At 38.3% G+C, this 26,907-nt stretch overlaps 1 long non-coding RNA gene across 3 annotated transcripts in view; it reads left to right on the top strand.

Annotated features, from left to right (window-relative positions):
- The window catches only part of LOC110204993 (uncharacterized), a 133,932-nt gene that overhangs the window by 75,917 nt on the left and 31,108 nt on the right, over nt 1-26,907 (top strand). For 2 of the 3 annotated variants that reach the window (XR_013485846.1, XR_013485847.1), the window contains exon 3: nt 9,437-9,644. The exons of the other annotated variant lie outside the window; for it this stretch is intronic. This is a non-coding gene — a long non-coding RNA (uncharacterized LOC110204993). The remainder of the gene's footprint in view (nt 1-9,436; nt 9,645-26,907) is intronic. 3 annotated transcript variants of the gene reach the window in all.

Raw genomic sequence — 26,907 nt, 5'->3', positions numbered from 1 at the left:
GGGAAAAAAGTGCCGTGATTACCCTCGTACTATACTTGAGGAAGCTGAGAGAAATGATAGTTAAGTGATTTGCCCAGGGTCACCCAGCTAGTGTTTGAGGCTGGATTTGAACTCAGGTCCTCCTGATTCCAGGCCCAGTGCTGTCTCCATTGCACTACCAGCTGCCTGCATAATGGAATACAATGGCATTAGCTCATGTTTGTGTAGGCCCTTTTCTGCATATTAATTACCTCACTTGATTCTTGGAGTAAACTATAGGCAATGGCCTCATTATCAACACTTTGCAATAAAGCAATGAAGACCTTAAAAAAGGGAAGGGACCTGCCAAAACTGGTACAAATTAGAGTCATCAGAGCTGGCCAGAGTTTGACTGACTGGGGGTGCTGACTCTAAATGCAAAGAGAATGTTCCCCACTATATTATGTAGTGATATGAATTTGGGGGAAGGTGAGGCAGGTAGCATGGTACAGAGTTCTGTATTGGGAGATGGAGGATCTGGGTTCAAATATCAGTTCTGCCACTTACTACCCTTGTGACTTTGGGCTAATAATTTAACCTTTCTGGGGCCCAGTTTCCTCACCTATTAAATTAAGGGGCTGAACAAGTTTATCTCTAAAGAGATAAACTCCTAGGTGGCAAAGTGGGTAGAGTACTGGCCCTGGCTCAGGAGGACCTGAGTTCAAATCTGGCCTCAGACACTTGATACTAGCTGTGTGACCCTGGGCAAGTCACTTAACCCCATTGCCCAACCAAAAATAAGTAAAGTTCCTTCTAAGTATAAATATAGGATCTTCCTTTTTCTTAATAACTGGAGTGCCCTAGAAAACTGGGCAGGGGCAGGGAGGCAGCACAATGACACTGCTTATCTGAGAGTAGGATAGGGAAAAGAGAGAGAAGGGACTATTTGGTAATGGGAGTGAAGGGTGGAAAGAATGTGGGAAAGCCTGGGGATCTTTGGCTTACAGATTCCAGGGAGGCTACTTCCAGGAGCTGCCTTCCTCCAGGGAATTGTAGGACTTCACTCACAGATGTTGATATCTATCTTTTGCAATGTGCAGGGTAGACTAGGTGTTACTCTGCATATATATGAGAAAATGTCTGAAATTATGTAAATTGATTGGTAATGAGTGGCCTAAAATGCAAATACTGTGGTTCCCCAAAGACCATGGAACTTCTGAGAGTTCAGGAGGGAATGTTCCAACTCTTAACAAAGGACCATGGGACCCTTTCAGTGCCTCTGAAAATCAGTCAATCATCAGTTATTTATACAAGATTTAGAGACAGAGAACCTGAGTTCAAAACCTAACTCTGCTACTTACTACCTCAGTGACTTTAGGCAAGTCATTTTGGCCCTCAGTTTCCTCATCTGTAAATTGAGAGGGTTGGACTAAGGACCTTGCCTCTAGCTTACCTTCCAGCTTTGAAGCTATGAGTCTGGGATCCTAAGTAATGACTACTGTTCCCATTACTGTGAGTTGTAGGGGATACCAGTGAATATAAGTTAGGATCCCTGCCCTCAGGCAGCTTACAGTCTAGTTGGGAAGATAAGGTTTGTATACACAGATGAGACAATGAGTCAAATAATAAACGACAGTAAGTACACTTTCTAAATGAAGCCTTTTCTAACCTCTCCAGCTGCTAGGGCTCTTTCCCCCCAAATTATTTTATTTTTCTTTTCATTTTGAAAATGCTTTCATCTGTATATATTGTCCTCCTCAATCAAACTGTAAACTCATTGAGGGCAGGGACTATTTCCATTTTTTTGTTTTTTGCATCCCTAGTGTTTAGCCCAGCCCAGTGCCTGGTGCATAATAGGGATTTAATAAATATTTGTTGATTGATAATAAAGCACTGAATTTTCTTGTCTAGACTAGAAGTGCTATATTACTTCAGAGAAAGAGAGAAATGAGGGCAGCTGTGGTCAGGGAAGGCTTCTTAGAGGTGGCAGGACTCAAACTAGAAATGAGAGGATTGGGAAGATGTAACTGGGGACTGGAGGTGAGAGATGAAAGTGTTCCAAGACAAACATGAGTGAAAGCACAGAGGCCAACATGAGCATGTTGCCTTCAAGGTACAGTGAGGGGTTCAGCCTGACTAGAGCAGAGAATCTGGGTTGGTAATAGTGGGAAACAAAGACTAACTATGGAGGATCTTGAAAGTTATGTACAGTTTAGACTCTATGGGATAGGAAATAAGGAACCATTGGAGATTTTTTTGAAGATGAAAGTGATAATAAATCTAAGAAATTACACTTAACTTCCCTGGACTTCAACTTATTCTTCTATAAATTAAAGACATTAGACTAAATGATCTCCAACATCACTTCTTAATTACTCTGAAATATTATGGTTCATAATTTTGATGAAAGAGCCCAACTCTGGACTTACTCTCCCAACCTACATGTAATATAAAGTAACATGAAATGATTGACCCTAGCATGGTACAAGTGGATAAATATCTGCTCTGGGCTCTGGAAAACCTCATTCCAAATCTCCAAAAGGAAACTTAGATTTCCGCCTTTAAAGGAGAGGAGGAGAAGGGCCTTAGCTGAACTGCCAGTTGCCCTGAGAGGGAGGATCCCTGACAGAAGTGTCTGGGCAATCACTTCTTCACTCCTCTATCTCTAAGAGAAGTATTGAGCTAGAACAGGGGTGGGGAACCTGTGGCCTCAAGGCCACTCTAGGTCCTCAAGGGCAGCCCTTTGACTGAATCCAAAATTCACAGAGCAAATTCCCTTAATAAAAGGATTTATTCTGTAAAACTTGGACTCAGTCCATACCCAAGGACCTAGAAGGCCACATGTGGTCTTGAGGCTGCAGGCTTCCCACTCCTGGATCAGAATTACAGCTATCTACTACACCTAAAATATTGGTAGTGTATGGGAAATGAGGATCTTTTAGGGGTTCAGAATAAAAGCCACTTTCCCTAGTTTCTCTAAGGGGGAGAGTAACTGGCAATTTACCTGAGTTAGTTTAGCTCCCTTCCACTCAAATCCTAGTAGCACAAAAAACACTTTTAGTTAGTAATAAAAAAAAACCACATTTATTGAAACAGTAAACAGAACTTGGAAAACTTATATAGATTAGACTAGTTAATAGAATACATAATTCTATGAGAGCTGTAGACTCTGGAATGAGATAAAATCCCAGTTCAAACAATGAGGGAGAGAGGAGAGAGAGAGAGAGAAGAGAGAGAGAGAGAAGAGAGAGAGAGAAGAGAGAGAGAGAGAGGGAGAGAGAGAGAGAGAGAGCTCCCCAGGGAAGTCTGTTCTTAACAGTCTATAGGAGCTCAAGAGCTGGGAATTAAGGGACATGGTAAGGGCTAGTTTCCTCCTTTCTTCATCTCTGGGCCTTCCATTAGCCATTAAATTTATGCCTTCCTGATCTTGGCTCAAGAAGTCTCTCTACATTTATGTGGTATTTTGCTTATCCAATCAGAAGTTAAATCTTCAACTATATATGCAGCAGGCCTTCAAAGATCAGTTCTAAGCTTGGGTAGGAGTGGGGTTACAAAAGAAATGTTTAAAGAATATTCATCTCAATGTGGATATCAAATGGATTGGAAGATGAAGAGGCTAAAGATATAATCCAGGCTTCTGAGGAAAAATAAAGGAGGGGATAGGCCTTTGGTCCGTCCCATAACTAGTCTTGTTTAGAAAACCTCATGTCTCTCAAGCTCTGTCTTCTAATTTATTTGAAAAACAGAACTGTAAGTCAAGGCTCTCAAAGTTTTTTGCTCTATTGAAGCTAGTGTGTGTCTTTTGTTACCTTTCCTTTGGCCCAAACTACTTTTGGACAAATATTATCAGTAGAATGTTCTTTTCCTGACATCAAGCCTAAGTTTTCATATTTATAACTTTTACTCATTGTTCCTGGTTGTGCCCTCTGGGGCCAAACAGAACCAGACTAATCCCTCCTCCATGTAAGGGACCTTCAAATGTTTGAATACAGCTATCATGCTCCATCTATCCTCCAGCCCTACCCCCAGCCACCATGTTAAGCATAGACCAATATCTTACGCCTTTTACCAAAATGAGGTCAAAATGGATACATGACCTAGATATAAAAAGAGATATTACAAGAAAATTTGAAGACCATAGAACATATTGCTAATTAGACTTATGAATAGGAGAACAATTTATGAATAAACAAGAGACAGAGAGCAAAGTTAGGTATAAAATGGATAGTTTCAATTACACTAAATTTAAAAAATTTTATACAAATAAAACAAATGTAGCCAAGATCATAAGGAAAGCAGAAAATTGGAGGAAAATTTTATAAACGGCTTCTCAGGTAAAGGTCTCATATCTCAACCGTAAACATGCCCAATTCTTTCAACCAAATTGGTTTCATTGTCAGGTATTTCATTATCGGTGGAAACAAAGATATTGGTGATATAGGGATATACTTGTGACATGAATTACCTCTCCATCTCTCCTAATGTTTCTTTCCCTGTAGTGATTTCCCTGAAATGATGCAGAGGGGAATCTTTCCTCCTCCCTTTGAGCCCAGAGAGTTGTTTTCTTTTTTTAAAACTCCATTCCTAGAGCATTTTTCAAAATGAGATTGATTATATAAAAGGTAGCAAGAGTGGTGGATGGAATGCTGGGTTTGGGAGTTAGGAAGAGTTGGGTTCGGATCATACCACTAATACTTACCAGCCATTGGGTAAACCTTGGGCATGCCAGTTAACTTCCATGTATCTCAGGTGATTCCCTCCCTAAGTCGTGACCACCTAAGTTATAGATGGGTTGTTACTTGTGTTGGCAGAATGAGTACCTCCACGTGGATGAAATCAAACATGTTTATGTTTCTATGTATCTATATGTATATTGTTGTTCAGTCATTTAAGTTGTGTCCAACTCTTTGTGACCCCATTTAGGGTTTTCTTGGCATAAATTCTGAAATGGTTTGCCATCTCTTCCAGTTCATTTTACAGATGAGGAAACTGAGGCAGACAGTATTAAGTGACTTGCCCAGGGTCACACAGCTAGTGTCTGAGGCCAGATTTGAACTCAGGAAGATGAGTCTTCCTGACTCTAGGCCCAGCACTCTACCTACTGCATCACCTCACTCCATACAAAGATCATTTCAATACTTAAGACAATAAAAATCTGAAAGATAATGCAGCAAAACTGAGAAACAAAGACAGAGGAAGTACTTTGTTCTGGGACACTTCCCTGGCATTTTCACTCATAAGAAGTAATAATAGCTAGCAGTTATGTAGCACTTCAAGGTTTACAAAGTGTTTACATATGATATATCACATAATAGCTATAATAATAGCTAACATTTATACAACACTTACTACCAGGCACTGTGCTAAGCATTTTACAATCAGTCGTCTTATTTGATCCCCACAACACTGGGAGATAGGTACTATTATTATCATCTCCAATTTTCAGGTGAGGAAACTGAGGCTGATTGTGGGTGACTTGCCCCGGGTCACACAGCTATTAACTGCCTGAGGCTAGATTTGAATTCAGGAAAAGGAGTCTTCCTGACCCCAGGCCCAGTGCTGGGTCCACTGAGCTACCCAGCTGCCCCGACTTATTTGTTAAGCCTTTCCCAGTGCTATCAGGAATGGCCTTTGATAAGTCTGCTCATTGAAATTGTGCCTCCATGATACCACCTGTACAATCATTTTAAATTAAAAGTTTTTAGATTAAAAGTTCTTCCTAGTACCCAGTTACATGACTTCACAACTCAATTTCAGAACTAAGAAAATGCATGTGTATGAGCAAGTGCACAATGAAAATGGTACAGTAAATAATGATCCGTTTTCCTTAGGTTATGGCATCAGCTTATGATATATCTTTAGTTCAGCCAGATCAAGTAAAGAAGGGGTGAATTAGTTCTTCCCCAAAGACATATGTTTCTGGTATGTATACCACAGCTTATCTTAGAGAAGAATCAGCTTAATATTTGCACAATTGCTTTACACTTATACATTTATATTTAAGTGTAGGAATATCTTAGACTACTAGTACGAAAAGAATCATGGAAACACAGGGGGAGGATAAAACAGTCTAGTTAGTTTCCTGAATAGAGAGGGGTCAGCAGACAGGAAATACAGACCAAGAAAGAAAGTGATTTGGCAAATGGATTGAAGTCATAGGCAACAGTAGGAAGGGAATAAACATTTATTAAGTGCCTGCTGTATGCCAGGCATTGTGCTATGTGCTTTACAAATATTTTTCTCATTTGATCCTACTGTGAGGTAAAGTGTTATAATAATCTTCATTTTATAGTTGAGGAAATTGAAGCAGCCAGCTTAGGTAACTTGTCTGGGGTCATACAAATAGCAAGTGTTCCAGGCTGGATTTGAACTCAGGTCATCCTGCCTCCCTGTCCAGCACTCTATGCACTGCTCCAGCGAATGAAGCAAGAGCTAGTTAAATCGTGAGAGAGCAGGCAAGGCAGTCATTTGTGGAACTTAACCTTAGGTTCAGGGGACTAGAGAGAGAGTCTAGTCTCCCTGTGGGGTTCCTGGGATCAAAGCAAACAGCTCAGCTCAGATAGCTTCATTTGGGCCTGAATTTTACCTTCAGCAAAGCTACAAAGGAAGTTGCTTCCTTTCAGGATTATGACTGACAGAGACAGCGTGGTTAACTTGGGCACCCATAAAGCCACCACTTTAGATCGTACTTACATTTTGTCTTGCTAGGACTATTACAACAGTCCCTCTGACACTCCCTGCCTCAAATCTCTCTGCCTAGGAGCAGCTAAGTGGTGTGGTAGGGGGAATGCTGGGCCTGGAGTTAGAAAGAACTGAACTTAAATCTGTCCTCAGACACTAGCTGTGTGACCTGGGCAAGTCACTTACCCTGTTTGCCTCAGTTTCTTCAACTGTAAAATGGGGATAATAGTAGCATCTCCCTCCCAGGGTTGTTATGAAGGTCAAATGAGATGGTATTTATAGCATTTAGCACAGTGCCTGTAACACAGCAGGCACTTATTTATTAAATGCGTATTTCCTTCCTTCTTCTTCAGTCCATCTCTCTCGTAGCTGCCAAAGCATTGTCCTAAAGGGCAGATCTGACCATTTCACTCCCCTGCTCAGTAACCTGTGGTGGTTCTCTATACCCTCTAGTATCAACTATAGAACTCCTTGTTTGGTGGAGCTAGTTAAAGCCCTATACAACATGGCTCTTGACAACTCTCTTATTGACTTACTATGCTTTCCTTCCTGTACCTAGTCCAGCCACACTGGCTGTCTTGCTGTTCCTTATACATGGCACTCCACCTTCTATCTCTGTGCCTTTTTACCAGCTGTCCATGCCTGAAATATACCCCTATCTCATGTCATTTCTCTGAAAAAGGCAGCCTACATAATATGTACAACACAAGACTTTTCCAGACACTCTTCCTTACCCCCAGTTGCTCGTACATTGTCCGCTAAACTTTCTTTTGCATATATGATATGTACACACATGTTATCTCTCCAGTGGAATGTAAACTCCTTGAAGAAAAGGACAATTCCATTTCTGTCTTTGTAACTCCAGCATCTAACACTGAATAAGCACTTGTTTCTTGCTTGCTTACTTGATTTGTGGTCTTGGCGAAAGGGACCAGAGTGGCTACAGGGCTCCAACTTTTAGAAGGTATGTGAGGTAGTTTCACCCCATCGATAGTATCAAGCAGGCTACACTTTATTTCCACAGAGGTAGAAGCACAGTTCCTAATCCCAAGTAACCTCAGGTCTCAGCAAAAAGAGAAGACTTAGCCATGAAACACAACAGAGGTCATTGTCAATCTTTTTGAATATTATCTGTGAATGGCTTAGTTCAGCATGTGAATAAGAAGAGAGAATTATGGGGGTGGGATAGCATACCCAGGAAACAGGGGAAGTGTCTGTCTAGAACCCACGGGCTCTTTTTAGGGGAATGGAGGAAGATAAAGTTAGCTGGAAAGGTAGAGTTAGGTGACTGAGGGCTTTCAACACCAAAATGAAATATCTGGGTTTGATCCAACATGCAATGGGAAATTAGTATAGTTTCTCTAGTAAGAGATGACATGGTTAAAGTAGCATTTTAGCATGATTAATCTGGCAGCAGTGGGCAGAATTTACTGGAAGAGAAAGGGTCTAGAGGTGAGTAAATTGTATTAGGAGTCTATTAGCATCCACATAGGGGTTATTTTTGGAACAGTCTTTGAAATGAATAATCCCTAATCCCTGAAGTAGGACTTTAAAAATGCACATACTGTCATCTGACTCCCTGTTTTTCTTCTCCCTCTCTTCATTGCATTGTATGATATTGCTGTTACTGTGTTAGTTATTCTCAGCAAGACAATGATCCAAGATAATTCCAAAGGACTCATGATGAAAAATGCTATCCACTTCCAGAGAAAGGACTGATGGAATCTGGAAGGAGATTGAAACATACTTTTTTTAAACTAACTATTATTATTGGGTTGGGGGATTTTTTTGGTCTGTATTTCTTTCACAACGTGACTAATATAGAAATAGGTTTTGCATGACTGCGCATATATAGCCTATATTGAATTGCTTGCCTTCTCAATGAGGAGGGAGAAAATGGAGAGGAGAAAATTTGGAAGTTAAAATTAAAAAACAAACAAATATAAAAATTTTTACATGTAATTCAAAAAATAAAATAAAATAAAATTCAGAGCTATATAAGAGTAGAACTGGCTATCCAAGGAGGTAGATTTCCTCACATTGGAAGTATTTTTAATTATACTTTTATTTTGTTAAATATTTCCCAATTACATGTGAAAAAATTAATGTTAATTAAAAATTTTTGCATACCAAATTTTCTCTCTCTCCCACCTGCCCACCCCCACACCCACTCAATGAAAAGGCAAGCAATATGATATTGATCATACATGTGGCATGCAAAACATATGTCCATATTAGCCATTTTGCAAAAGAAAAGATATACACACACAAAATTAAAAAAAAGTTTTTCTTTTTTGTTTTAAGTATGCTTCAATTTGTATTCAGAGTTCATCAATTCTTTCTCTGGAGGTGAATAGAATTTTTCATCATAAGTCCTTTGGAACTATCTTGGGATTGTCTTCCATCACTTTGGAAGTATTTAAACAGAGACTTAAGAACCACTTTGTGTTCATAGGGATTTCTTTTGAGGTCTGACTTGGACTTGATGATCATTGAAATCCCCACTGACTCTAAAAATCTGTGCTTCTGTGCTTCTGCTTCTGATTTCTCACAACTCTTTAGAAGTGCATATTATTGGGGCAGCTAGGTGGTGCAGTGAATAGAGCTCTGGCCTTGGAGTCAGAAGGACCTGAGTTCAAATCCATCCTCAGACACTTAACACTTACTAGCTGTGTGACCTTGGGCAAGTCACTTAACCCTGATTGCTTCACACAAAAAACAACAGCAAAAAAAAAACAAAGAGAGGTCTCAAAAAATAAAGTTTAAAAAAAGTGCATATTATTGTTCCATTTTACAGATGTGGAAACATTATAATATGGCACTCCTAAAATTGAATATTGGGAAGTATTTATGGAAGCACAGTACAGGATGAGAGAAAAAAAATGATACTGCTACACTCTGCCCTGCTCAGATGATTTCTGGAAGATTGTTTTTATTTCTGGGTGACACATTTGAGAAAGGAGATTGACAAGTGTGAATACCTCCATAGAAGGGTGACCAGGAAGGTAAGGAGATTTAAAATTATGCCAGAGAAAGATCATGTGAAGGACTTGGAGATGTTTAGCCTAAGGAGAACATATTTGTTTGAAATATTTGAAGGGCTGCCATGTAGAAAAGGGATTAGCCTTGTTTAACTTGGCCTCCAGAGAACAGAAGTAAGAACAATGTGTGAGATGAAAAGAGGTATATTTTGGCTTGATAGAAGGAAAAAATGTGCAGTAATTTGAGCTGGCCAAGAGCAGAATGGCTGCTTTAGAAGGTAATGTTTTCCCATCATGGAAAGCTTTAAATGAAGACTAAATGATCACATATGGAATTCCCACTAAAGGGCTAGTTTAACTGTTATCATCTCTGAAGTTCCTCTTCCTCTACTTGCAAGTCTATGGTAAAAAATAGGGCTATGAACCCTATCTCTAAACTACCTGTATCCTCTTAGACTGGCTTGAATTTATGCTTTTTCAAAGACAAATAGCAAAAAATACACATATTCACTCACTCACTCTCTCATTCATCCAATAAGCATTTATTAAGCACCTACTATGTCTCAAGTTCTATGTTACAGCAAAGGTGGTAGAGACATGTAGAACATTTAAAGAGTGTTCCTTTTAATTGGTTTACAGCCCTAATCAAGAGCAAATTGAAAAGTATCTGCTAGACAAGGCCAAATTAAAAATCAGCTACAATCATAATCATTCAGAAAGCATTCTCTGCATGACTATGGTTAGTTTATTACTGTGAATAGAAGTCAAGGTACATTCCCACATTCTCATCCTCCTTTCACCCAAATCATAGAATCTTGGCATGTTAAAGCTAGAAGGGATCACATTCATTTGTCTGGTCCAAACCCCTTGGTTTACAAATGGGAAAATCTTCTCTTGCTATTTAGAATTAAAGAAAACTCCATATGAATGAGAACAACTTACTTAAAATGCATTTGGGTCATATAATCCTTGTTTCCTTCCTGTCTCAAAATAAAGACCTTACTCTTTGGCTTACTACTCTTTTTAAAATTTATTATAATTTTTAAAAAATTAGCAAGCATCAATTTTTTTCTTTTTCTCATTTCCCTACCTTATGCCTCCACGAAAAAAAAAAAGAAAAACAAAACCTTTGTAACAAATAAGTATAGTCAAACAAAGGAAATTCCCACTTTTTCCATCACCAAAAATGTGTTTTATTATGCATATTAGTCCATCATCTCTTGGTCAGAAGGTAGGTAGAATGTTTCATCGTTGGTCCTCTGGAATCATCATTGCTCACTGACTAGAGTTCTTGTCTTTTAAAAATTGTTCATTTTTATTGTTCACTTTACTCTGCATCAGTTCATACAAATCTTCCCAGGTTTCTCTGAAACTATCCACTTTCTTCATTTCTTACAGCATGGCGTTATTGCAGCACATTGATATTCTCATTTCTCCCGCCCTCTCTTCTCCTAATACCTTGAAATCTTCTCTAACATCTTTCGCTAATGTCTTGTTATGGTTTGGAGGTCAAAGCTGTGCTGACAGAGTGCCACTTCATAATCAAGCTAGAAGGACCTCAGTTATGGGCTTGGTGATGAGATATATGTCTGTTGTGTATGGATCAGCCTAGCTAAGGATAGAAAAGCTATAATGCTGACTGTAAGGGAATTAATTTTTCCCTTTTCCATGGTCATGAAGACCCTGTACTACCATTGTAGGGGGATTTTGATGTGCCTCTGATACCTGCACTAAAATGAAATCATAGCTCATTGAAATTCTAAAGTATTATTCTTAAGTATTTCTTCACCCACCAAAGACTACTCCATGCTTTAGCATGGCATGGGGGTGACTCTGCTAGGAAAGCTATATTACTAAGTGTAAGCTCTTCTCCATCCTACAAAGCTGGAAGGAATGGGTCTGTTGGTAAACAATGTCCATTGTCTAGGCAAGTCAATTGTCTACGTAACTGTTCAGGTTAGATACGTGTGAGGACACTTGGCACCAGGACACCCAGCGGCAGCTGATAAGGCTTGGGGACCATAGTAATTCCTGAAGCCTGTCCACAGAGACATAGAGAAACCCTGATACATTTTTGTAGAGGGTGGGCACACACAGTCTGTGAAATCTCAGATCCTTGAAGTGCTACTTTTAAAATGTAAAACACCTGTCCTCTAATTCCCTTTGTTTTCTATTGTGCTGGGTTTTGTTGATCCCCATACAAGTTATTGGCCTCTCTTCTTGAAGTTCTTCCTTTTAAGCTTTAAATTCAGAATATGTTCCTAGTGTTGCATTTATTAAATATTCAACTCCCTTGCCTTGAGGCTTTTGAGTTCTTAGGTAGGCCAGTAACTAGCCAACCTTATTATTTGATTTTTTAAAAACAAACTTTTCTCACCCAATTTAATTCAACATTTTTAAAAAATTAAGCACTTGCTAGGTGTGAAGGACTATGCTATGCACTTCAGGGTACATAAAGGTGAAGAAGATCTTGACCATGTCTCTAAGAAGCTTTTAGTCTAGAAAGGGGAACAAGAAAAGTAAGCAAATATATGTTAAAAAAAAAAAAAAGGCCAAACAAGTGTCCTCCAAAACTATACAAAGTAGTCTGGAGCAGAACTCTGAAATATAGCCCACAGAATTCCCCAGGGTAGCCCAAACAAGATTGAAATGTAATTGGGAAATATTTAACAAAATAAATAAAAATAATGTTGGGATTATAGAACATAGATAATGTTAATATGTGGTTTTCTAAGTTAATATGTGGCTGGCAGGAATTCTTACATGTGGTTTTGTGATCCCATTTCTATTTGAGTTTGACATCGCTGGTCTAGAATGTCCTGAAGAGGTTTTTGCCCCAGGCCTTGAAAAGGCAGGGAAGATTTTGATGAATGAAAATGGTGCAGAAGAAGATGTTCTAGGTAGAAGGAATAGCATAAGCAGAGGTTCGAAAGAGAGGAGGAGCAAGTGAATACATGCTACACTGGCGAGCAAGAGTTATTTGCCCATTTCAGATGGGAAGTAAATATACGTAAGGAATTGTGGTAGATAAGGAAAGGTAAGTTAGCATAAGAGCACAGGAGATTTTAAACACCACGCTAGAGCTTAGATTTAGAGCAAAAGTATTAGATAAAATCAGATAAAAAAGGATTTTGTGCTGGTAATAATTTTGCTAATTTTATGCAATCATTTCCTATTACTAGGAAATAAATAATAGCTTGTATTTATATATAACTTCACAATTCACAAAGTTCTTTCCTCATTACCGCCATAAAAGGTTGATAGTAAAAGCACTGGGCCTGGAGTCAGGAAGACCCGAGCTCAAATCTTGCCCCAGATACTTATTAGCTATGAGACCCAGGGGAAATCATTTAACTTCTACCTGCCTTAGTTTCCTCATCTGTAAAATGAGGATAATAATAACACCTTCCCCCCAGTGTTGTTGTGAAGATCAAATGAGATAACAGATATAAGGCTCTTTGCAAACTCTAAAATTCTATATAACTGCTAGCTATTGTTATCACAGGTATTATTATCTTCATATTATAGTCAAAGAAACAGAGACATAGAAGTTAAGTAACCTGCTCCTAGTGAAGTAAGAAATAGACCTAAATCCTAGAGAGATTGGGTAGGAATGTGGGGAAAATGCAAATTTAGAGTTAGAGGACATTGGGTCAGACATTTTACTTCTCCTGGACTCCATTTCCTCATATGTAAAATAAAAAGCCTTTGAGGTACCTGTAGGCTCTAAATCTATGGTCCTAGCAGAACTAGAATTCAAACCTTATCTTCTGATTTCAAATCTAGTGGAATTCTAAGTTTATCACACCATGTGTCATCTATGTGAAAATTTTAAAGCAATGCAATGGTAGTTTTGTGAAACTTTTGGCCAAAATGTATACCCTTGTTATATATCCACCGGTACTTGACAAGCACCATATCACCAAAATGAGTTCAGTCTATAAGAAGGTAGAGAAAGGAGACCCTGAAGCATTAGTAAACCGGTGAGTCCCAACTCTGTATCTAAGTGAGCTGCTAGAATCTATAATGCAAGATAGAAACAAAGGACACATGAACAAACATAGGCTGTAAAAATTTCTCTCTTGAGGCCTTTCTCCACCATGCCTCCTGATTGATATGGTGGCTCAATCAAAGAGACTTACCACCTAATAAAGATGTCAGAACTTAGAGCATTAAAATGCCATTATATCCTTATATTGGTTACATTAATTGAAGTGGGGATGGAATTCCCTCTCTAATGCATTTATTCATTCAGGTCTATACCTGTGAAATCGTGAGAAATCTTCCCCCTGATACAGATCAGTAATTCCATTTGGCCTAGAGAGTTGCCTGGGTCCTAAAGGGGGTAAGTAATTTGCTCAAGATCACAGTTAGGATATGTGTAAGGCAGGTCTCAGACCCAAGCTTTCCTAACTCCAATGCCAACCACCTAGACCGGGAGTTCTTAAGCTCTTTTATTTGACTCAAAGTTTAGAACAGTACTTGGCACATAGTAGGTGCTTTAAAAACTGCTTACTAATGACCACTGTGACTTGGACATCTTTAGCAGTCTGGTGAAGCCTATGGAAGCCCTTATCAAAATGATGGTTTTAAAAACAGAAAACAAACTCCATAGGATCACCAAGGAAAACAATTATTTCAAAATACTGTTATCAACATTTTATTTTATATAAACAAGTTCACAGACACCAGATTAATTAAGAATCTGTGGTATAGACCATCTATCCACTACATTATGCTGCCTCTCCCATTAATTAGAGCCATCAAAAAGTTTGATCAATAGAAAGTAGATAGAGTGTTGTACTTGTAGTGAGGAAATCCAGTGTTCAAATCCTACTTCAGACACATACTAGCTATGTGACTCTAGTTACAGGTCACATAACCTCTCTCAGTCTCAGGGTCTTCACCTATCAAGTGGGTATAATAAAAGCACCTACTTCACAAGGCTATTGTGAGGATCAAATGAGGTAACACATGTAAAGTGCTCTGTAAACCTTAAGGTTCTCTATAAATGCTGGCTACTAACAATAACAACAATTTGTCCTTTAGAATATGGGATGAGATGATGTTGACCACCCCACACAGACCTCCAAGTCAAGTTACTTTCCTGGAAATACTAATGGAAGACAAGGACTGTTCATTTCTGTCATTGTATCCCCAGAACCTAGGACACTGTAGGCCCTTATATCATTTAATAGATTTGAATTACGTGGACCTGACTTGAAAGTCACAGACAGCTTTTTAAAGTGTATAATATCACCTAAAAAGTTGAATTTCACATAAATAGCAAGTCAGGGCAAGACACATACCAGTGATGAGGTTCTGGGAAGTAGCCAGTTGATCAGTTTTATCAGTACAGAACTATGTTCATTGCAAAAGAGTTCTCAGTGTGATGAGCAAGTGTGAAAGATACAGCATGACCTCAGGCAATGCAAGAAGGAAAATATTAAACCAGGAGGTGTGGGGGGTTTTAAATGAATCTTAGAGCATCAGACCTAGAAAGGACACTAGAGATTGTCCAGTTCAAGTCCTTTATTTGACAAAGAAGGAAACTGAGGTCCAGAAAGAGAGGACTGACTTACTCAAGGTAATAAAGCAAGTAAGTTATTGACCAGGGATTTGAAAGCAGGTTTCCTGACTCCCAGGCTAGTGCTCTTTCTGCTATGCCATGAAATCAACCTGGCACAAATGAATCAGAAAAGGAAATGATGATTTGGAAGCAATATGCCCTGTGGCTTGGGGGCAGAGGAGACTGCCTGGGACAGTGGCTGGACCTTGGAAGGGTGACTACAACTGCAACTCAATGGCAAATTTCAGTACCACCACTGTTGAAAGAAATTTGGAGTTATACTTAGGACTTTGCAAACACAGTCAGACATGTAAAAAGCACTAGCTAGAAATGGCAAAGAACTGAATCATGGAATCTTAGGGGAGAAAAGGGGAACTCATTGAAGTCCAGCTGAAGCACCTAAAGCGTTCTCTCTCTTTCCTCAAATTTTCTCAGAACAATTTGCTGTTCTATCAATTGCCTTTAGATCACATTCCTTTTACCTTGATTATTTAGGTATACATGATAGATGATTGCCAAAAAATAATAAGAAGCACTTCTAATAGGAATGAGTGGATTCAATCTAACACTAGATGAGATACCACCAAAACTACACGGAAGGCCCACAGGGGCTAAGAGGAGACGGACCCCTGCAACTTTGACAGTGATTTAATTAACCCTTGCATGTAGAAGCCTTTTTAAATTTATTGATAATGAAATTGTTCGTATATAGTACCCTGAAATCCAACTTCACTAGCTAGTTCTTTATAATACCTATAAAGGTCTATATACAAATAAATAATAAAGGTATTATGGCTTCATAATACCTTTGATGTCCTCAGATCATACTGACTAATTTTGTACCTGCCTCTCTGGACTTGCCTGATTGAAAAGATTCAATGACTCTCTATTAACTCTTGGATAAAATACAAGCTTCTCTGTTGGTAATTAACATCCCTCACAGCTTATCTTTGCTACTTTACTCTCATATTCTACATTTCAGCCAAACTGACCCTCTCACTATTCCCTGCCATGACATTTTGTCTCCTGTGTCCATGTCTTCATTAGACTCATAGGCTACCCTTTATTCCTGGAATGTTCTGTCTCCTCATCTCTGCTCTTTGCAATCCTTTGCTCTTTACATGACTGCCCTCAGGTACTATCTTTTACATGAGGCTTTTGCTCATTCCTCCAGTAGTTGCCACTTTCTCCTGAAATTACTCTTCATATAGTTTGCATTCAGTTATCTTTGTATATTTTTTTATCCTATAGAATGAAGTTCCTTGAGGGCAGAGACTGTTTCCTTTTTTTTTTTTTTTGGTTTTGGCCAAGGCAGTGAATGGGAGCGGATAAAGAAATGCCAGAAAGACCTGACACAAACTGGTTATATGACCTTGAGCAAGTCACTTAATGATCAGTGTTCCAGGAAACTCTGTCAGACCATAAATTGCAGAGAAGGTGATGATCTGCATTGGGAGCTGGAGTTTCCACATCTGGGAGCTCCCTAGAAAAATGAAGTCATAGATCCAGTCCATAGCACGTAGCAGGAAGTCTTGCCCCTAATAGATATTTAACAAATATTTGTTGAATTGAATTGAGTAATAGTTGATGCCTGCACTGACTGAGGAGTCTCAAGTGTGAGGAGGTCCATGCAGTAGTACTTCTATCCTCAAAATATGTCAGAAAGCAATAATGGCCATGCCTGCTTATCATGTCATTCTATCACCATAATATGTTAGATTCCCTGCAATGATGATTCATGAACTAGTTTGCCAAAATATTATTTTAATTAAATTACATTCTTGCTTGGCAATATTATCTATTTTATTATCTTGAGGCCTTACAGATCTCTGAGCTTGGATGTTTAAGCCACTTGGCATGACAGTTTTATTGAACAGATGTTTTAAGTTTAATCTTTTGAGGAACCTTCTAAGTTGCTACTAACCATAAAAGCTAAGAGAGTGATTGTGATTAAAAAAGAAAGAGAGAATTGATGTCAGTAGGAGGGAGATGAGAGGAACCATCATTCAATATAGTTTCATAGGAGTGGATGTACTCTCTGACCTCCTTGAACTCATCTTATGACTTAAGGTCTAACAATTCAAAGTTCTAATATGTGGATTTTTACAGTAGATATAATGATTGAAGATGAGATTATTGATCACATTTTAAAAGTACTTGATTGATTTTGGAAAGCATTTTAGTTAGAAAACTTACTTTCTGGCTCTGGAAAATTCTTTGCCATACTTTTGTGATAACAAACGTTAGTTGGGTTAACTGTGGTTTTTTCCACCATTAGAAAGTGAAGAGAATGGAAAAGGAAATCAAGAATTATTGTTAAATCTCACTTTGAATGTCAAGTTTGTGCAATGTCTCTCTCTGATGCCCTTACACTGATCCTTCCAAAGGCCTTTCACCTCCCCCCCTCCAAAATCTTCATTCTTCTTGACATCTTTGAAGCCTTTGACACTGTTGATCATCATCTCCTCATGGATATTGTCTCATTTTTAGGTTTTCATGACAGTGCTGTCTCCTAGTTCTCCTCCTACCTGATTGAACACTCCTTCTTCATCTCTTTGCTGCATCTTTATTCAGGTCAGGTCAACTAACCATAGGTGTCCCTGAGTGTCTGTCCTTCTTCCTCTTCTCTCTCTTTACTATTTCTGTTGATGAACTCATCAGTTCCCCTGTATTCAATTATGATCTCTATGCTGATAATTTCCAAATCTACTTGTCAGTATCTTTTAATGGATTTTCATCCAAGTCATTCCCACTAATCACGGGTATCCCCCAAGAGTCTATCTTCATCTCTATTCTCTTCTCTCTACATACTATCTTGATTGGTGATCTTATCAGCTCTTGGGTTCAGTTATCATTGCTATACGTCTGACTCCCAGATCTATATATTCAGCCCTAGTCTCTCTCTAGAGCTCTAGTCCCACTATCATCAATTGTCTCTTGGACATCTAAAATCAGATGCCCAACAGACATCTAAATTCAACATGTCCAAAATAGAAGTCATTATCTTTTCTCCTAAACCTCTCCTCTTCCCAACTTTCTTATTACTCTCTAGTATTTCACTATGCCTTCAGTCACCCAGGCTCATAACATCAATGCCATCCTCTGTTTCTCATTTGCAGTAGCTCCACTTAGACAATCTGTTGTGAAATTTTATCATTTCTATCTTCACATTTCTCTTACGTGTCCCTTTTTGTCTTCTCAAACAGCTACCACCCTATTATAGGCTCCCATCACTTTTCACTTGAACTAATGATTTAGCCTTCTAGTTAGTCTTCTTGACTCAAGACTCTCTGCACTACAATTGATTCTCCACTAAGCTATCAAAATTCTTCACCTAAAAGGCAAGTCTCATCATATCACTTCTCCTCTCAATAAACTTCAGTGGCTCCCTATGACTTTCAGCATCAAGTATACAATTCTCTATTTGGCATTTAAAGCTCTTTGCAATTTAACTTCTTCCTGTCTTTCCACTCTACAACCCTCTGCATACTCTTCATTTCTTAGTCTGCAACAAGTTGCTTGTTTTTCCTCATATACTACATACCATCTATGAACTCAGTGGTTAGAATGCTCTCTCTCCTCATTTCTGCCTCTTAATTTCTCTAGACTCCTTTAAGACTCAGCTCAAATCTCACATTCTTCTGCTGCTACTTCGATTACTTTCCATTTGAACAGTATATATCTTGTATGCACATAACTATTTGTGCAATTTTCTCCATTAGAATATGATCTCTTTGAGGACATGGATCATGTTTTTGCTTTTCCTTGTTTCTCCAACAATGGTTTATGGTAAGGAATTTAACAAATGTTTGTTGACTAATCAACCAACTTCTTTATTTCATTTTATTATTAAAATTTTCTTTTTCTTTTAATCATTCTTTCTGTTCCTTGTAGAAAATACTGGTCTGTTACAGAAGATAGGAAAACTAAGATTCTAAAAATCACAATAAACTGCAGTTCATATATTCGCCACAGCCCAGAGTTCTAGATGACAACACTAGTAAAAACTTCAACAAAAACCTCTAAGATAAGGTCCAAACCCAAAGTGGTACACAGTGTATGTGCCAAGTGTGTTCAATCCAAGTTTGTTCTATGCCTGCCTGTTTCTGGGAGAGATCTATTGAATTTGTGTTTGTAGTAAGTAGTATAGCAGGGGTCATACATCTCCCTTGCCCTGGGATCAGAGAAATTGGCTGGTTTGATTGTGAAGAAGTCCTGGGACAATTTGAATAACCCAGCCCAGTTACTATATAGGTAAATAGGGCACCAAGGGAAAATCAAGGAGAGAACAAGGGAGTACCCTTGAACTCTAGAACCTAGCAGAGGATTGATAACATCTGGGAGAGAAGACTGATGACACTTGGCAGTGGTAGAGGAAAACTTCAGCAGAGTGGTAGAGAAAGGTGGCAGCAGGGGAGGAGTGACTAGATTGGACAAAGGAAATGTAATATTGGAAAAAGCAGAAGAGAAAGGGAAGATCTGTGGGGTATTGCCAGAGAGGGAAGATATGCACGAGTCTCTGAAGGGGAGACCCCAAAGGTCTCTCTTGGGGAAAAGGGCCTAGGCAACCATGCAGCAATTTGAGGGTACTCAGAACAGAGATAGTGAAGTGAGGCATCGATAGGAGATAAGTATAAGGATTTGGCATCTGTAGGCTGTCTACACCCTAGCCATGCACTTTCCCTTACTTAGGACTCTCTTGATCCTGCACATATTGTGCTTCTTTTCTGGAATTTCCCACAACCAGAATCTTCTATACCTGGAAACTTTTAAGCATGAACTTCCAGTTTTCCTATCAACTTGGGGCATCCTTGCCTGTGACCTCAGAGGTAAAAAAGCAAGCAGACTCACTTGTGTGGGACACTATCCTTTCTATATCTTAATTCTGAACTGCCTTGATCCCAGAACTGTGTAGATTTAAGACAGAGTCTGTGAGTAACTTCTTGTAAAACCATGATCGATTCCATCTTTCTGATGCAGCCTAAAGAATATCATTCCCAAAGCTCCCTGACAATTCACTCCAATACTCAAAAATCATCTCATCAATTTGAATGTACCCTCCAGTGATGTAAATTACAACCTTTCCATGCCTGCCCATCCTATGCAACTTTGGACCATTTCTTCCCACAAGTTCACTACAGGAATTCTACCCTGCACTAGATGCCTTCCTCACTTTCATAATATCAAGGAAAGCATGGAGCACTTGGGCAATTGATCTGCCATCTATATGACCAAATCCACCTTCTCTCCCTATTATATATTTCCTTGATGACATCTTTTACCCCTGTTCTTCTTTGTAATTCCTTATTGGCTTTATGTTACAGTCTGCTCACTCCACCATGACCTTCTTGACTGCCCTCTGCGTAATATTCATTTTCAGTCCTTCAAATATTTTGTTTTATATTCTTCAAAGCCAAATATAAGTAGAATATTAGGATCAAAATTATGGATCTTTGTTCCACAAAGAAGCTTTGGATCATTAAAGTTGCTTTGCAGTTTGTAGAAGGCAAATCACTCAACTCTTCTTGTTTAATTTTGAGTCTAATTCATTGGCCATATATACCATCTGTCATATATATGTATGTATGCATATGTATATGTATATGTGTGCATGTATATGTGTGTATGCATGTATATATGTATACATATATTTCTCTCTCCATATATACATATACACACGCATATATACATATACACATATTTACATATATACACACACACATATATATGTGTGTGTGTGTGTATATATATATATATATATATATATATATATATATATATATATATTCTGTATATATATATGGAGAGAGAGAAAAGAGAGAATTTTCATCTTTCACAGAGGTAATGTTCCTAGAAGGCAACATGAAAGTCAAAAATAGGAATGTTGATACATTGAACCTACGGGGGAAAAAAGGGGGTTAGATTCTCACAACCACCAAAAACTGCAATCTTTTGCTACAGATTGCTGAAAATTCACTTTTGTGCATGTAATTTTTTATAACAAAGCATTAACACGTTAACATTAACAAAACATTAACTCACCCACAAACTTTGCTGCTTTTCCATTTTTTCAATTCACTCATCTTGCACTTGAGATGTTACTTTAGCACTTTCTAGACTGGATTCACAAATATTTTGCTTCCTTTTGTGGCTATAACTAATCATAGATTTGTTAACACCAAACTCAAGGCGGACAGCGCCTGTAGACATCCCAGTATAAAGTTTATCTAACACTTCTATTTTCGTACTAAGCCTCTTTACTGACTCTGCACACTTGGTCTTAGTGCCCAAAGGATTTGCACTAGGCTTTGGGGGCATAATTGCAACACAAAACTTGGGTTTTAAAGGCAAATGATGAAAATGTGCAACAAATGCAGAGGGAGTTCTTTACAACAGTAGGGTGAACAAGACCAGTGAAGCACCTAGTAAGAAACCAGCTACTCTACAAACTTGTGGGCATTGCATCTCTCATTGTTTACTACACATAGTCACAGATGTGCACAGTCGCCAACATGAAAGTGAAAATGAGGTTACTAATAAAATCACACAAATGCTTGAAGTCACAAAAGTTAAATGCTTGTTTGTTAAGGATTGACCATATATATACATATGTATGTCTACATATACATTTATATACATATAAGTATATATACATATGTATGTATTCATGTGTGTATGTGCATGTGTATACATACATACACATATGCACACATGCACACACTCATAGACAATGTTTCCCTCCCAACTTCATATCATAATCTGAGTAATAAACATAAAAGAGCCTATTGCTTTAATCATAGACTGTCTATTTTATTTGCAAAGTTCCTCTAAGTCCTAACAATGGACCCCCAAAAAGATTTCAAAGACAAACTTTGATTACCATCTAATTTTGTCAGTTGTGCCCTATTAAGATAAGCCCTATTTTACAGTTTATTGAATAGCTTCATCTTCTGCTAGATACACTAGCAATAGCTCTTTCATAGTTGGATAACAGTTGGTTGACATGTCATCAAATATTCCTGGTTTAGACTATGGTACCCATGATTGTCCATGTCATCCTTACAGGGTATAATCTGAAAGACTCCAGGAAACTCTGAATGACTCTCCCTCCAGGTCCCTGATGACAAACTATTTTATCAGCCTCCTCTTCCATGATTAAGGACAATAATTTTGTTTTTTTTTCCCCCCAGAGGGGTTAGGACTTCTAATTTCATGAGTGTAGGAAACCCCAGTTGTATAAACTCCCTCTATCTATGAAATTCCTTAGTTTCTTAGATGTCTGCAGATTAAGTGACTTACATAGTCAATATATGTTGGAGGAAGGCTTAGACCCAGGTATTTCTAATTTTAAAGCTTGGCATTATACAGTGTAAAGAACACTGGTTCTGGGTTCAAAATGCTGCTTTTGACATTTATTACCTGGGTAACCTTTATCTAGTCCTTTAAATTCTCCAGGCCTTGGTTCCATCATCTGTAGAATGATAAAGTGTATTGCCTGGCCTTTGTCACCCCTTCTACATTATGATGCTACAACTGAAAGACCTACTGAGGGGTAAATGACTGATTTTAGATAACTTCCTAAAAAAAAACTGTTTTGATAAAAAGGGAGAAAGAAAGAGCAAGAGGACACTGGATGCTCATGAAAAGAGGAAGTGATTGAAAGGAGAGAACCAAGGAAAGAAGAAAAAGACACAGAAAAAAAAAGTAAGCTAGAGACACTGAGGATGGTGATGACTATAATACCAGTGACAACTCCCAACATTTCAGTGGAACTTCCCAGGTGTCAATGCCTATTCACATATCTTATTTCATTTGTTCCTCATTATAATATTACAGAATAAGAATGGAAGATGTTTTTCAGCAATGCCATTTTTACAGATTTGTAACTTTCTTCTCTGAAGAGACTGACACTTGGGTAGCTGTCACTTTCCCAAGGCCACAGGGCTAATGAGAAAGCACCAGACAGGGACAGACTAGAATCTTATTCTTCTAGTTCTATGTTCATGAAGATTTTCTACTGTTCTACTCAGATCTGCTTCCCTGTTTTCCTTAAAGTCTGCCAAGATTCAATAAAGATATCCCAGAACCTCAGAAGCAGGCAGTAAATCACAGTCCCACTCATCAGTCTTGTAAGCCTATGTGCATGTGGAGGCTGTTGATTTACAGCAGTGCCACCATGTGGTATGCTGCTCAAATATCATTGCTCTTCTTTTTCTCTAACATAATCTGGGTTGTGCCCACTCCCCCAAAATGTAAATGAGTCTGCTGCAAGCAGGCAGTATAAATAGACCAGGGAACCAAAATAGAAAGGAAGATATAAGGAAATAACTGAGATATGTAACAAGCCCTGGGATCTAGTAAACAGCTCTCCCAGAAATTATGAGAGTAAATTAGTCATCCTGTAAATAGTTTTCCAAAATCATTAGGCCTCTAAAAACTCTGTTGAGCTCCCCCTATTATGCATTGGCCATTTATACACTTATTAACCACACCCTATGCCTCCAAATCATTTTCATCTACTTCTAAAGTTCTGCCTTTTGCTAGAGAGCTAAAGGAGAGCTTCTAATGTGATGTAGGCTAGTAGGAAAGCCCCTAGATTTGAAAGAAGTGGGCCTGGGTTCAAATCCCAGATCTGCTACTTCCTATCTATCTTACCTTGGAAAAATTACTTAATTTATCTGGACCCCAGTTTCCTCATCTGTAAAATGTGATGATTGGGATGGGATCTAACTGATTCTGAGGTCTTTCACAGGTCTCTTTCTTATGATCCCAAGGAACATGAACACCTGCTTCCCATGAATACATGTGGAACAAGAAGGTCTATACCAGGCATGTGCATGGTATGGAGCGAGGGGAGAGACTAGTGGATAAAGAAGCAGCTTTGATGTCAGGAAGATGTTTTATGTCTCTATGACATATATTAGCTGAGTGGCACAAGTTGCTAGGGAGACAGTGCAGTATAGTGAAAAGAATAAAGGATTTACCGTCAGAGGACCTGAGTTCTAATCCTTCACTACCACCTACTACCTGTGTGATAGTGACCTAGGGCAAGTTACTTACTCTCTAAGTCTCAGTTTCTTCAATTGTAAAATAAAGGTGTTAAACTGGATTACCTCAGAAATCAGTCAGTCAAGAAATATATATCAGGCACTTGTTATTTGACAAGAATTATTAACACAAAGAATAAAGCACTCCCTACTCACCGTAAATCTAGATTACAAGACCCCGTTTCTCAAAGCCCCAGGCAGCATTCTGAAAGTAAGACACAGAACCAAGTCTCAGAGCTGTTGCCAATTTGCATTGGTGGAGAGAGTTTCTTTGCCCTCATCAGGAGCTCTCTACATCAACAACAACATGAAAAAAAATAGAAGATATTACAAGGTGTTAACTGGATGGATGTTAATTTGAAAGATGACAATAAAGGAGAAAGGGGGAGCAACAGATAACAGTATGGTTGCTTGGGAGGATGGCAGAATCAAGTGGAGTTTGTTGTTTTATAAATGAAAGAGAAAAATTAAGCATAATAGATTTGGATGTAGTGAGGAAGAAAGAAAAGAAGATGGTGAAAGAGGAGGAGGATTGAGAAAGAAGAGAAGGGAAGAAAACGAGGAAGAGAAAGGGGAAGGGGAAGAGAGTGAAAGAATGAGAAAACAAAAAAGACAGGGTGAGAGAGAGAGAGGCAGAAAAATAGAGAGGCAGAGTGTGTGTGTGTGTGTGTGTATGTGTGTGTATATGAAAGAGAGAGAGACAGAGACAGAGAGAGACAGAGAGATGCTTCCCTTCGTCTAGGAATGTCAGAGTTAAACTAAAGATAATTGATTTGCTAGCATGCTGACAAATAGGAAGAAGAGGGTTTAGGGCAGTATTTCTGTGAATTTACATTTTTCCCGAATATAAGTATTCTTGGACCTTTAGTCTTTACTGTTGCTCGGTAGTCTGCCACCATAAAATCAGATCTCTGGCTCTTTCTGTGACTCAGAGCAGAATTTAGAAGTTCTGGGAAAGGGTATATATCCCAACATCATCATACACAGGTCTTTGACTCAATAGGAATTGCAAGAGCCCTGTGGAGCCTCAGTAGACAAAGCATGTGGACTTCTGCAAGGCAATCAGGTTCATAAAAATGGGGAGCAAAGCAAATCAGCTTGAGGCTGTGCTATAGTACTAGTTTCATTGTCCTAGACTTATAGATCATCTTACGTGAAATGAGCCAATAATGATGTTCTCTAGATAATTCAGTAACAGGTAAGATTCAAGCCCAATATTCTTTATACCACATTTGTCCAGAAGTTGTACCAAACTTTTCAAGTATCAAGTGCCCCTTTTTAATATTGAAGATTTTTTTGGACACCCCAACCTTAACATGACAAAAAACTACTATGAAGTAAATAAAACTTTTAAATAAACTTTCCCTTTATTTATCACTAAAATATCTACATACATTTGAAAAGTAGTAATATACATATGGATGCAGAGCCATAACTAGGGATTTTTTTTTTGCCTGCTGCAAGACTACAAACTACACCTACACCAGTATTGTGAATGTATTCTGGATTGAATGGTGTGAGGTGCTAAAATACTGTCCTATCAGGGAGATAGGAACCCTAGTATACCAGGGTGAAACCATTGCTGGGTGATTGAGGCAGTGTTTTCATGAGTTCATCACAGTCCCCTGTCTGGTAGCTTTCTATTACCTAATTACATTTGCTAACTGGGTGATAATCTCAATTGTTTCTACCCTATTGAAGGGTGCCTTCTAAATTTGGCACCTTCTAAATTTATCTTCCTGGGCAAAAGCCCCAGTTGCCCTACCCTAGTTATAATTTTGTGTGCATGTGCAAGACATTATTTATTCAATCTGAAGTAGGTATGTTTGCATATTTATAATGAGTCATTTTATATCTAAAAAGTATCCCTTTATAATGAAGCTCAGTGAAAATGGAGTCAAAGATTTATAAACATCTGAAAGTATAAGTCGTTGATTTAATATTTCAAAATGGGCTTAAAAACTTAAAAAGAATGATTTGTAAAACTATGCTTCTTTAGAAAGATGCCATATCACCAGTTTCATTAGTATTTCAGAGTAAGTTAAATGAATGAGGTATTGTGGAAATTGAAGATAAGGATAGAAAAATAATAATTCAGATTTTCTTTAAAAGTATGCAAAAATGATTTTAAAACACATTGCAATGCCCAACATGTTTTAAATCAAGTGAATAAAAGAAAACTGCTATGCAATTCCAGGCTCCCTACCTTAGTGTTATTAAATTTGTCACAAATAATAGCAGTTCAGTCATATCCTAGAGATTTGTTGGTCCCTTCCTGAAAACATTCACATTATTTCCTGCTCATCTGGAGCTTTCGTAATTACAAGAAATTGCGCGCACACACATACACACACACACACACACACACACACACACACACAGAAGCATACTCTGAAATGTTTGTATAAAGAAATAAGAATCTAGCCTTGAGGATCAACCAAATATCAGATGACCTAAGTATAGGTAAGGAATATTAGTCAGTGACAAACAAGTGATCCAAGGTAGATTCAGTTCATATAAGGTTAATGTCACCATTCATAATGCCATATACACCACACTTCACTAGATTAAACAAATCTGGCCTCAGATACTTACTAGCTATATGACCCTCAGAAGGTCATTTAACTTTTATCTACTTCAATTTCCTCACCAGTATAATGGGGATGTTAAT

This window comes from Phascolarctos cinereus, unplaced genomic scaffold, assembly GCF_003287225.1.
Source record: "Phascolarctos cinereus isolate Bilbo 61053 unplaced genomic scaffold, phaCin_HiC Scaffold_4;HRSCAF=312, whole genome shotgun sequence".
NCBI lineage: Eukaryota > Metazoa > Chordata > Mammalia > Diprotodontia > Phascolarctidae > Phascolarctos > Phascolarctos cinereus.
The sequence above is the reverse complement of the archived record's forward strand: the minus strand, read 5'-3'. Positions and strand labels throughout refer to the sequence as shown.